This window comes from Hipposideros armiger, unplaced genomic scaffold (assembly GCF_001890085.2).
Source record: "Hipposideros armiger isolate ML-2016 unplaced genomic scaffold, ASM189008v1 scaffold_390, whole genome shotgun sequence".
NCBI lineage: Eukaryota > Metazoa > Chordata > Mammalia > Chiroptera > Hipposideridae > Hipposideros > Hipposideros armiger.
The window spans coordinates 52,069-64,886 of record NW_017731740.1 but is presented as its reverse complement, the minus strand read 5'-3'; positions in this window follow the sequence as shown (position 1 = coordinate 64,886).

Genomic DNA, 12,818 nt, shown 5'->3' with positions numbered 1-12,818 from the left:
GTATTAATCATTATAATGGGCTCCGGAAAAAGAAGAATTAAAGAATGCAAGTGTTGATCCTCATCCCTCCTGTGGTTGCTAGGCCACTGTGAGAAATGTAAACAATAAATGCAATGAGGTACAGGGACTTGGTAGATATTTCCATGGTTGGGGGCGGGAGAGGGGGGGGGGAACATACACATACCCCAGGAGGTAGCTGGAGTAAATATTGGGTTGTCAGAAAAGTCATGATGTATTTTGTTTATGTTTTTTGTTGGAAAAATGCAACATGACTTTTTTGACAACCCAATAGAAGGAGTCCTGGGCTATATGGTAGAAGGTCAGGGGCATTCAAGGCTCAGCCCCTAGTAGCTGCGTGATCTTTGCAAGCCTCTTAACCCTGTAGAGTGTCCATTATCTTAGCTATAAAATGAGCTGACATTATCTACCCTACCTGTCCCATGAGGTTGCTGTAAGGCTGGCCAGCTCATACAAATGGTGCACGAAAAAGTACTTCATAGATTTTCCAAGCACAACATATGCATAGATGCATAGAGTTAAGACAGGCTAGGTTTTAGATGGAGCATGACAGCACTTACATTCCAGGGAAAGACTGTCCGTTTGTCACTGTCTATTGGTTTTTCAGCCTTGTTGAAGACCAAACATTCAAGTGTTCTTGTTTAGTGGAACAGATATGACTTCACGGCTGGTATACGTTTCCTGGAGGAAGTGGGCTTTGAGAGGAATTTTGAATAAAAGGAAGACTCCTTGAATCTTCGGTAGAGAGCAGGAGCCTCCGATGACATGTCAGAGGAGAAGGAAGGACCGCTAACATCTTTTGCATAATTGGCAGGGAAAGGATCCATGTGGAACTGGGAGGTGATGTAATTAGGATAATTTGATAAAGAGTCTCAAAATCAAATGTGAATAAATTGAATCCACCGCAGAATCATCCACCAATTATGTTGTCAAGGATGCAGGTGGGAGAAATGGATTTATCTACAGTGTTCTGAACCTCTCGTGAGAAACAGCCTGGAGGCAAAACTGCCAGTTACTGTGATTTATTTCAGAGGAGAAATTAACCCAGACTGTCCCAGAGACACTAACTACAGTAGAGGGGAAAAAAACCAAGCCAAACACACACACATACAAAAATTTAAAAACAACAAAAATCCCCTAACATTTAGCAATAAGCCAGTTGCAGGAAGGAATGGGAAATTATTCAGAGGTCCCATACCTCTGAGGGAGAGTGGCAGTGCTTACTCAGGAAATCCCAGGGAAATGTGTTGGATGTTTAAATGTAGTTACTGAGCTTTCTTGTAAATACAAGGCATGATTGCATTTTAAGTTAATTCCTAGCACGCCAACCTTTGAATTTTTTATGCTTACTTTTATTTTGCATGTCAAATTGATTTAAAAAAATATCTAACACAATTCAAGAGGATGTGTCCCCGGTAAGCCCTGTTTTTATCTGGTTAACAAGTACTTACTGTGTATTTTCTCTGTAGGATGAAATAAATGTGTATTTGCTGTATGTCAGGTAGACAGCAGAGACTTTTAAATGTTTTATTTCATATTAATCTCTACAATAGCCCTGTGATGTAGGTATTCTCATTTTCCATGCAGGAATCTGAGCCTCTAAGAGGTTATATAACTTATCCAAAACAGGATCTTAGCAAATTCTTACAGCACTTAAGGCACTGTGTGGCAGTTGCCTGTTTTTTTGTTAGGGCAGACACTGTCTACACAATGTGCCAGCCTCTACCTGTCATCCGAACCCACTGGCCCATCGACATTGCAAACACCAGCTACTCACTCTTGTCGCCTCTCCCGCAGCGAGAAGTGGCACTATGCCTCCATTTTGTGAGACATACAGGTACCTCCTGGTGGCCATCAGGAAAATTTCAAGATGTGCTGCATTTATTGACCTGCAGCAATACTGTCCAGCCACTTGGCAGAGGGGAAAGATTTGAACAACCTGGTCCTCAGGGGTCACAGAGCCTCTGAGCTCTAAGCTTCTTGTTGGAGGAGGAAAATAATCTCCTAGTGTTTAAATTCCTTGTATTTAGGTATTGTCTTACTTGCAGCTGAGAGCATTCCATTAATAGAGACAAGACAGGCGTGTCTGGGTGCCTGAGTTCTCACCAACCACTTGCGGGGAGAGGTCACTGCCCACAGGTCATTGCCAGGGAGACCATCAAGCCACCCTGCATGGAGTGTTCCCCAAAAGAAGATGGAAAGACCAATTAGATTCTTTCTTTCAGGAATTTGACCTGGAGGTAGAGGAAGATGGCTGTACATTTGGCAGAGAAAGGAGACATGAAAACAAACCAAAGGGAGAAAAAAAAACAAAAAAAAACCCCAGAGGCCGAGAGGAAAGCTGAATCATGTCAAGGCGGATCCATCCATTCAAGTGAATGGGTAACCAGAGGGGAGGGATCACAATGTGGGCCACTTACCCCCATTTACCCCATATTCTATGATGCTGAGGCCAGTGCAACTCCAGGACAGGGACACAGGGAAGTCAGAGCAGCCTAGGGCCTCTCCACCATTAGTACCATGCTGTTTCCTTGCCAAGTCTCCAAACAGACCAGCACATTCTTAAGTAGCTTCAGACTTCCATGTCATTCATTGCCCCAACCACCCCCTCAAGCTGTACCTTGGTTGCTGCCAGTGTCCTGGACCCAAAGCAGGGCCCAATTCTTCAGTTGTCTCATTGTGGCCTGGCAGTAAGGCCTATTCTTTCTGGGTTGCTTGTTTGCTTCCCTGTCACAAGTAGCTGCAGAGGAAGCTCCCACCAGCCTGATATAGACTAAGACATGTCCTGCAAAGAAAACAGCCTGCCTAACACAACTCGTCTGCCTCTAGTACTAAACCCCAATCTCTTTTCGTATTAATCTGCTCAGGCTGCCATAATAAAATAAGTGGCTTAAACAACTGACATTTTCTCACAGTTCTGGAAGCTGGAAGTCCAAGATGAAGGTGCCATCAGGGTTGGTTTCTAGTGAGGGCTCTCTTCTTTGCTTGCAGACAGTCACCTTCTCGCTATGACCTCACATGGCTTTTCCTTGGTGGGTATGCAGAGAGGGGGGAGCAGGAGTGAGCTCTGGTATCTCTTCTTATAAGGACACACTATCCTATTGGATGAGGGTTCCACCCTTATGACCTCATTTAATCTTAATTACTTCCTTAGAGCCACCATCTCCAAATATATATATACATATACATGCATATATATATATATATATATATATATATATATATATATATATATATATATATATATATGGGGTTGTCCGGAAAGTCTTGACATATTTTTCTATGTTTTTCAATGCAAAAATGCATCATGACTTTCCCAATGACCAGATATAGCTATAGATATAGATACAGTTATAAATTTGCAGGGGACACAATTCGGTCCATAGTGCCTTGAAAGTGGTGGCTATATCTGGTTCAGCTTTTAATCTCCCATTAGAGCACAGTCCTGACATACTATATTTTCCAATAAATGCTAGTTATGCTACGCAAAATAAGTCAATCAGAAAAAGTCAAGAACCATATAATTTCATTGATATGTGGGATATAAAACTGAAAGCAACAAAGGAACAAGACAAACAAAAACTGATAAACATAGGCAATAGTTTAGTGGTTACCAGAGGGTAAAGGGGTAGGAGGGTGGTAGATGAGAGTAAAAGAGATNGAGCTGTTGTTCAGCATCTTAGCTGTGGAGGGCAGTGTCACTGGCCCTCATATGTGGGATCCGAACCGGGGCCCTCTGGCATCCCAAGCCAGCTCTAAAACCAACGTGCCACTCGGCTGGCCCAACACTCTCAGATATCTTGAATTGCAGGCTCTTGAAGACATTTGCTAGCATCCCACTTTAGCAAAATATTATTTCCTTCCTCTGGTAGCCTGGGCATGTCTCTTTCTGGTGGGATTTTATGTAAAGCTGCAATAAGCAACCAATATACTCCAATGTCTTGAATTTTTCTACTAGATCTTGTGTTTGGTCTTGGTAGGCACATCTTCTGAGTCCCAATTTCTTGCCACTACTAGAAGGACTGCCAACTTCCTAGCCCACTATAGAGTTGTTCCCACTATTTTCCACTCTGCTTACTTAGTCAATTTCACATTTTAGGGTCTCTGACTTGTATTCCCCTCTTCCTGGAAATTTTTTTTCCCCACACATCAGGATGGAGAAGACACAATTCTAATAGTCTTAATTAATAAAAGGAATGTATTGGATCACATTCCAAATAACCAAGGGCATTGCAAGGCTTCAGTAGGGTTTGGTTTGATCCAATTCAATTTCTCTGTGATTCTTTTGGCTTATTGCCCTCCTGCTTTTTGTCATTTGCATGCTCTGACTCCCTTTCTGGTAGCAAAAAGACTCTAGCAGTTTCTGCTTTCACTGTGCAGAGAGTTTAACTCCAGTTGGTGAACGAGAGTTGTTCATTTCATTCTAATCAGGCCAATTTAGACCACATGCTCACTTCTCACCAAATCACTTGGCAAGAAGGATGCATTCATGCTCATTACTTTTGGCCCAATCAGGGTCCACATCTGCAGTCACTCCTACTGCACAGCTGCTACGTGATAGGTTTGTGGAGGGATGGGAGCAGGAAGGCCATCAGCCACGTGCAAGATACCCCTTGGAGAATCTGAGGACTAATCAACTGCTGGGGACAGTGTCGTGTTTCACCCTGTGGCTGCCAGAAGCCCACTCCTGTGGCCTCATGATGGGGTGGGATGGGAGAGCATTTTCCAGAGAGGGGGGCCTAGCAGGCTACCCCAGGGGTGTTCACCACGAGAAACACACATTCTCTTGCTTTGCCTAAAAATACCATGTCTGCCAACCAAAGAGGTACTGATTATTACTGTGAAAAACATCCTAAGAAGAAAGCAATTTTTAAAAATAGTACAAAAAGGGCCGGCCGAGTGGCGCGANCTGAGCTGGGATTTTAACTCAGGTCTTCTAACCACCAAATCAAATGCTAGACACCCACAGGGGATTCAAGGGAGAATAAGAAGACATGGTTTGCTCTCTGGGAGCTTGACTTTGTTTTGGTGGCAGGCCAAACAATTGAAATAAATTATGTTATGAAGAATCATGCCATGGTGAATGGGCCCACCTGGGAAGTAAGAAGGGGGTTCTGGAAGGGGCGGGGCATGAGCTGGCCCTAAGAGGTTGGTTTGCTTTAGGACTTTGGGGAGTAGATAGGAGGAAAAGGAAGACCACTCCAACCAGAAAACCTTGGGATCTGAGATCTGAGACGGAGGTCTGAGATTCAGCATGACAGTCCAGGATAGAGTGAGGAGACCAGCCGAGCTGGACAGGGGTGCACTTTGTGCTGAGAGTTCAAGAATAATTGGGGCGGGAAGGATCAGACAGCAGGACAAAGACGTGGAGAGTTTTGGAAGATTCTGAACAAGAGGATGACATCTTATAGTCTAAAGGAAACTTTCCACTCAGACCAGTAGGTCTGGTATTTTAACCAACCTTTTAAAAATAACTAGAAAATATAATCCTTTTCTCTAGTAAAACGAATTATTTCTTGTCTATGATAATCAATGGTGAATAACTTAGGAAAGGCTTTTTTCATCATATGGATTATTGATGTGGTTGTGCAAAAGGTGCTACGATTTTAAAGTTAGATGTGCATTCAATATTCACGACGAAATTTCAAGTGAATTCTTTATACCACTAAATATAGCTTTTCACTTTTTTTTTTCAATCAGTATATTGGATTGTATAACACCTGTAGTCATGCTGTATGCTGTAACTTGCTCTTCATGTTTCTAAAATTATTTATTATTCTAAAATGATTTATTCCAAGTGAATTCATGGACGTGTATTTCAGCGATTAAGTCCAACTCCAGAATTTTCATATATATATTTCAGGAGGCAACTCTAAGAATATAATATTTTTCAAAAGAGAGTAACATGAAAGACTGCATGTTCAGTTACATGCGATTCCTTAGCAAAACTATTGAAAACCACACCTACTCTTGGGAAAATATCCAGATAGTGTGATAAAATGAACAACTCTTAAAATGTTAAGAAATTCAAAGCCTGAAGGGCACTACACTCCCACTCTCCGCTATCCATAATGTGTCATCATGTCCCCAACACCCACAAAGGATCTGCCCATGGAGATAGTGACATCTGAAAATTAGTGTGAGACATTTAGAGTTGTTAATACAAATTTAAGCAAGTCAGAGTTTTTAGGAAGCGTGGGTATTTAAGAGGGCGTCTTCCTATGTGTGTATGCATATGTCTGTGAATCTTAATGATGGGACATTAAAAAAAGTTAGCTTTTTTTAGTTTTTACATTGCTTTAAGAAGATCCTTTTGGATGATATCATACAACTTTCCATATTTAGTTGGTACATTCTTTCTCCTATTTAGTCTTTCAACATCTGAATGCATACCACTACCCCAACTTTGGGCATATGTGGGGCTTAAGAAAATAGCTATTGGGGCTGTACAAGTCTAGCTCGATGCTCCCTCAGTGTTAAGTTTAACAGTCCATTTTGGATCAAATGGTTTGCACCCCCATTATTTCCCATGATGCCCTTTCTTGCTTTCATTCTTTTTCCTCATTCAAATCAGCATATAGTTGCCCTATATGCCAGTCTCGGCCCTTAGCCTTCTCCCTCTTTCTTTCTCTCCCTTTGGGGAATATAAAAATAAATATGGTGACAGGTGTCACTCTACTATTTGGAAATTCTTCAGGAACCGGACCTCCCTGGAGGGCAAATATAGTGTAAGAGACAGTGAAGGTGAAGTTGACTGTGAAGCTCAGAGTTTTGTTCGGGTGTCCTACGGGTTCTTCCACTGTGACCCAGAGCCGTTGGCTGCTGCCGCTTCTCGCAGAGAAAGAACAGCCTGGTACTTGCAAGTCCTTCTGGTGCTTTCAACACAGACCAGCCTGAAGGAAAGGACAAAGACAGCATGTGTGGGTTCAGGAAAACTGAATTTCCAGTTCCCTTTCAGACTTCTGGTGAGTCATCCTTCATTCTTAGATAAGTACGAGTAAGGACACGGAGAGGCTGAGGGTAGACAAAAATGCCGGCTCTCACCTGCCACCTGTCTCCTGCCTCTCGCCTGAGCATCCACATTTCCCAGCCAGGCCCTGGGTCTGACTTGATGCCTTGAATCTGGACTGTTCAGTCAGGTTCATTTAATCCCTGGCTCTGAACTGCCTGCTTCTTCGCTTACCCTTGTCTGGCGTCTTTGATCCTGGATTTCAGAACCTGATACTGCTTCCTTCCTTCTCATCTTCTAGCCTAGATTTATTCCCTCTGCTGTTCTGGATTCTCAACCTTGGTTTCTGACAGAACGGGGCTGGGAATCATAACCGGGTCTTTGGTGCGGGCATGGGTCCTCGGCTCTCTGTGCAATCAGCCATTGGACACAGCCAAGCAGATGCATTTCGGCTCTTAGGCTCCAGTCTCCTGCGGTCATACCCTCAGCCTCTCCGTGTCCTTACTCGTACTTATCTAAGAATGAAGGATGGCTCACCAGAAGTCTGAAAGGTGCCCCCTCAGTGGCTGCAGCTGCTCACAGGCTGTACAAGGTCTCCCAAGGAGCCCTTAGTGGGGATTTGAAGGCCCAGCATTATCAGCAGGAGCCTGGACAGAGAGAAAGTGTCAAAGAGGTGGCAGAATGCCTGCTGCTGGCCTGGTGGCATCAGCCTTGAAGGCCATCTTTCTGTTTCCAGGTTGGGGTCAGGGTTGTAAACAATGGCTCCCGTTGCTTGTGGCGCCCCCTGGTGTTACGCTTAAGCAAAGAAGGGACAAGCTTGAGTCTGCCTTGGCCCCTTCCCACTCCAGGCATCCTGGATTTCCATGTTTGGATTCCATCAGAAACAGTATACCATTCCACCACCATCCCAAGTCTCTAGAATCCCAGAAGATTTTACTTTTTTTTTTTTTAAAGATTTTTTATTGGGGAACTGGGGGGATGGGAACAGTGCTGGGGAATTGGGGGAAGGAGTACAGACAAGTTGCTGTCCTTTCGTTCTTCAGTCTAGTTGTGGAGGACGTTGCTTCACTGGCCCAAGTTGGCACCATCATTGCATTCCTCCTGGGCGAGGCAGATCAGTCGCCAGCATCTGAACGGCCGCTCACGGCGGCTGCTGGCCGCTCACGCTGGCTGCTGGCTACACACGGTAGCCCATGGCAACCCACTGCCATAAGGGCTGCAGCCTACGCCGTCGCCTCACAGCAGCCCAGCTCCAGGTTGAGCTGTTGTTCAGCATCTTAGCTGTGGAGGGCAGTGTCACTGGCCCTCATATGTGGGATCCGAAACGGGGCCCTCTGGTATCCCAAGCCAGCTCTTAACCAACGCGCCACTCGGCCAGCCCAGAAGACTTTATTTCAACTCAGCTTTACAAAATAATGACCTCCACTCACAGAATGCCCCCATGCTCCATTTCCACCCTCATGAGATTTGATAAGCAGGAGGAGGTCTAACCTGTCCCCCTCTCTCAGCCCTTCTGTTCCCCACTATGGCCGGGTATCTCAGGACCCAGACTCACCTGTCCCACCCCATCGTGCTGAAGGGGTGGTCAGACATGGAACTGGACAAGGTTTCAACATCCCCTGGAAGTTGGTTACTAGGAACAGGCCTCTCTGCTCTCAGAGATGCCCTGTGGGAATTCCGTTCAGCTGTCGATGGGAAGGGTCTACACTTGGGGTTCTCCCAGGCACCCTCTTCCCCAGGGTGTCAGCCTGCCCCCAGGAGAGATTCTGCCACTTCATGGACAGAACCACTGCTGCCTTGATTTCTCCTTCTGACTCATAGCAGTGGCCTACTCACTAGTTTCATTTCTTTCAGTCCTCATGGTCATTTTGTTTCAGGGGTCTTATAGGCCTTTCTTTCTACGTGAGCTTTGTAGCTAAGAGGCCCTTCCACAGAGTTCCCTAACTATAAGTACTGCAGAGAAGGGACTGGGTGTGAGTCTCCAATCAAAAGGCCCTAAGCACCTATGTAGATGAGCCCACTCCCCAGGAAGACAATTTTGCTAAGCCAAAGGTGAAAGGTCCTATTAGACCATCCTCCCAGGCCAAGTGGCTGCAACTTGCCTTACATTTATGACACTTAAATGATTCCTCCAAGAGTTAAAAAGGTCTAGTTAGGTCTCTACCTCTAGTCATTGCAATCAGGTAGGAAATTTAAATAGCAGCTTCTGCCTTTAAAAAACTTAGGTATAATGCCTTTCTTTCTGCTGATTACCAGGGAAGGGACATCAGAACACCCATAAGATCTATAATCCTGTTCTTATTTTCAAATCCTCTCTCTTTTAACAATGTAAAAACTGTTCTCCTTGTCTGCCTGTGAGTAGAATAAATCCTTTGTGCTGTGGGTAGAGATGAGGAAAGGTTTACTTTCATCAAAATTTTCTAAATTACCTGTTGTACTGATAGCTCTAATCACACCTCACTTTCTTTTTAAATAATTGTGACACTGCGAGCTATCACATAACACATTCTGCACACCTCCATTGTGGCATTTCTCAAAGTTGTAATGCATTAGGGGTGACTTCTGGGGACTCACGTGAATAATCTACAGACATTAAATTTCAGTTCACTCTCACACACCCAGTGACTGAATCAAACGAAGCATTTTTAATACGAGGCTTTAGAGAAATAAAAAGCCTAGGTATGAGGATGCGAACAAAAGGACAAGATAAAAATTGCAAATGAAAAACACTGGTGCAAGTCTAATTTCATAACCCTGGTTCCACCAGAGAAGGCTCTCAGAGGCTGGACAGAAATTTCTCCTCAGGAAAGATTTGGTGGGGGAAGAATGCAATCACGTGAATGACTTTCTTAAGCCAGGACTTGGCTGTCCCTGGCTTCCACTCTCTGAAACTGCCTTTGTTATTATGAAAGGTTGAATAGGACCAAGTTGGTTCTGAAGATATCATCTCAATAAGCAAGATGTCACTGCAGCAGCCCCTACGTGGGCTCAGCTCTCTCTCTTTTTAAAAAAAATATTTTATTGGGGAATTGGGGGAAGGGATCAGCATTGGGTAATTGGGGAAGAGAAACAGACACGTTGCTATCCTTTTGTTCTTCAGTCTAGTTGTGGAGGACGTCGCTTCACTGGCCCACGTTGGTATTATCATTGCAATCTTCCCGGGTGAGGCAGTCGCTTGCCAGCCATTGGATGGCCGCTCACGGCGGCTCACGGCAGCTCACAAAAGCTCATGCACACTGCCAGCCAGCCCCACTGCAGCCTATGCCATCACTGGCGACTCACGGCAGCCCAGCTCCAGGTCAAGCTGTTGTTCACCATCTTAGCTATAGAGGGCAGTGTCACTGGCCCCCATGTGGGATCTGAACCGGGGCCCTGCTGCTCAGAGCTGGCATCCCAAGCCAACTCCCAACCAACACACCACTTGGCCGGCTGGCTCAGCTCTCTTATAGAATTCTTCTCCCAGCCCACTGATCCTTTTTCCCTCAGGTTATTACAGCACACGGGAATCCCTTGTCTTTTATTGCCCCATTTATTTTTACACAGAGGTACAATATTCATCAATACCAGACCTCAATACATCTCTCTCTACAATGTGTGCTGACCAGTGCGTTCTATGGGATGTCTCAAAACCTTTCTGCAAGAGTAAGCCTGTGGACAGAACACTGTCACATTTATTTCTGTAGCCCAGGACTGTGTTTAGTGTTTGTTGCATAATTGGTACTGGAGAAATAACTGCTAAATAGCAAATGATGTTGCATGAACTAAAACAACACACACTGTTATTAAGAATTTATCCTCGGGGTGGCCGATGAGCTCAGTTGGCTAGAGCGCAGTGTTCAACACCACGGTTGCGGGTTCGATCCCCTCATGGGCCAAGGAAGCTGCGCCCTCCACAGCTAGATTGAAAACAATGAGTTGACTTGGAGCTGATGGGTTCTGGGAAAAAACAAAAATAAAAACAAAAACACTGTTCCCCAATAAAAAACAAAAACAAAAAACCCCCACAACTATTAAAAAAAGAATTTATCCTCTACTCCTTCCGCCTTTAAGGATGTAGCTATGTGCCAGAGGAGTCATTAGAAAAGCTGGAAAGATAAAGATGGACCAAATCTAACTCTTATTCAACAGAAAATGATGATTTAACAGAATTTATCCACCTTCTCCAATGAAGGAGGGAACAGGGAATAGTCAATACAAATTCAAATTAAAAATAGCAACGTGTAATTTATGCAGAGATGTTTTTCAATGCTCACTCCCCCAAATATCTTCGGTGTTGAATGTTTTGGATAGACTATGTCAGGGACTCCATATGAGGAGGGGCAAATAGCATGGGGAAAAGTTCACCAGCTATTCCAAGTTCCTGATGTACTGTTTCTGAAGGTCTTTAAATAATTCTCTTTAGCGTAGAATACCCATTTTTAAAGGGCTCAACTTGGGCTGGTTGTCCACTGTTGCTGTTCACAGCTGTAAGTCGCCTATATGTGGACAGTGAAACCAGCCTCATTCTGTTTATCAAATCTGCAAATGAGGAGATTGGACCAGGTGACCTCTGAGCACCTTTGGTCTCCTTGTTCTGTGCCGTCCCCAACTCATCAGCCTAGACTTGGAAGCAATGATTCTCTCTGTATGCTTTTCTTCTATTCCTCTGACTTACAGCTTGGAGGGCAGTTGCTGAGGTTACATTTTTAAATCCCTTCAACGGCTCAATTTTAGCAACTCTTGTCCCCCTAATCCTGACCTTGAGAGCCAACGCAGATTATCTTGCTGCCACCCCAGAAGATGCTGAGTGGATACAGGCTCCCCACATCTTTTCTTCTTCTGGATGTAAGCCCCACTCTGCATGCAGCATAATACCCTCCTCTGTTTTAGGATTGCTGCTGTCATCCTCGTCTTCCTCCTTCTACCTGGTTTTCTCCTTCTGATACTTTTTTCTTTTCAAAGCATAACAGAACAACCACTAGTGGAGAACAAATCCTTGTTGGCACTGCCTGGGACAGTCGTTTTCAAACATCATTATTTTTTGTAAAAACTGAAACCATTTTTGAAAAAGCAATTGCACAAGGTTCCTAATATATAAATCAGTAAAGCTTGGAATATCTTCTTTTGGCTTCCTAACTCACAAAACCCCTGCACACTTCAAAATCATTTTAACACCAATTCTTAGGGTATTGAACAAACAGAAATTATGGAACAAAATAAGCATCAGTAAAAACACTCTTCTCGCTCCTTTAGCGGTTATAAGTGTATGGTAAGGAAATAAGAGCATTTTATGCCTACTTTTAAGAGTTTTCTTTGGGTTCTTCTGTTTTCCCATTCATATTTATGGAAGCTTCATGACCCGGTCAATCAAACAAAGAAAAAAAAAAAGTGGAGTAGGAAACCAAAGATTGAGTCATACGGAACTATCTCTTTATCAGAACTAGATCCAATGAAAAGAAGGATGAACAGGAAATGTCCAGGATTACACCAGGAGGTTGAAGTTAAAGAAACAAACTCTACTGAAGTATGACAAGAATAGAGTCAACATCGTGGGCTTGTAACCAAAGCCAGTGGGCATGTCTAGCATAGTCTTTCTTTCCGCTAGCCATGTTTCCATCTCGGCATCTGCCCCAGGGGAATTCAAAATAATGACATAGGATGGGGAGGCCACTTACTCTGTGCCCTGCTCCTATGCTACAACCCACCATCTGTGCAACGAGATTTCGACACTCTCCGATATCTGTGTTTATGGGAATCACACCTCCCTGGGACCCTGCTCATCTCTTCTACAAGGTTTCCTCTGCTAATTTGAAGTAACGTTTGACTTTTCCAACCCTATCAGACTCCAGATTTTGACACTCTCAGATATCTT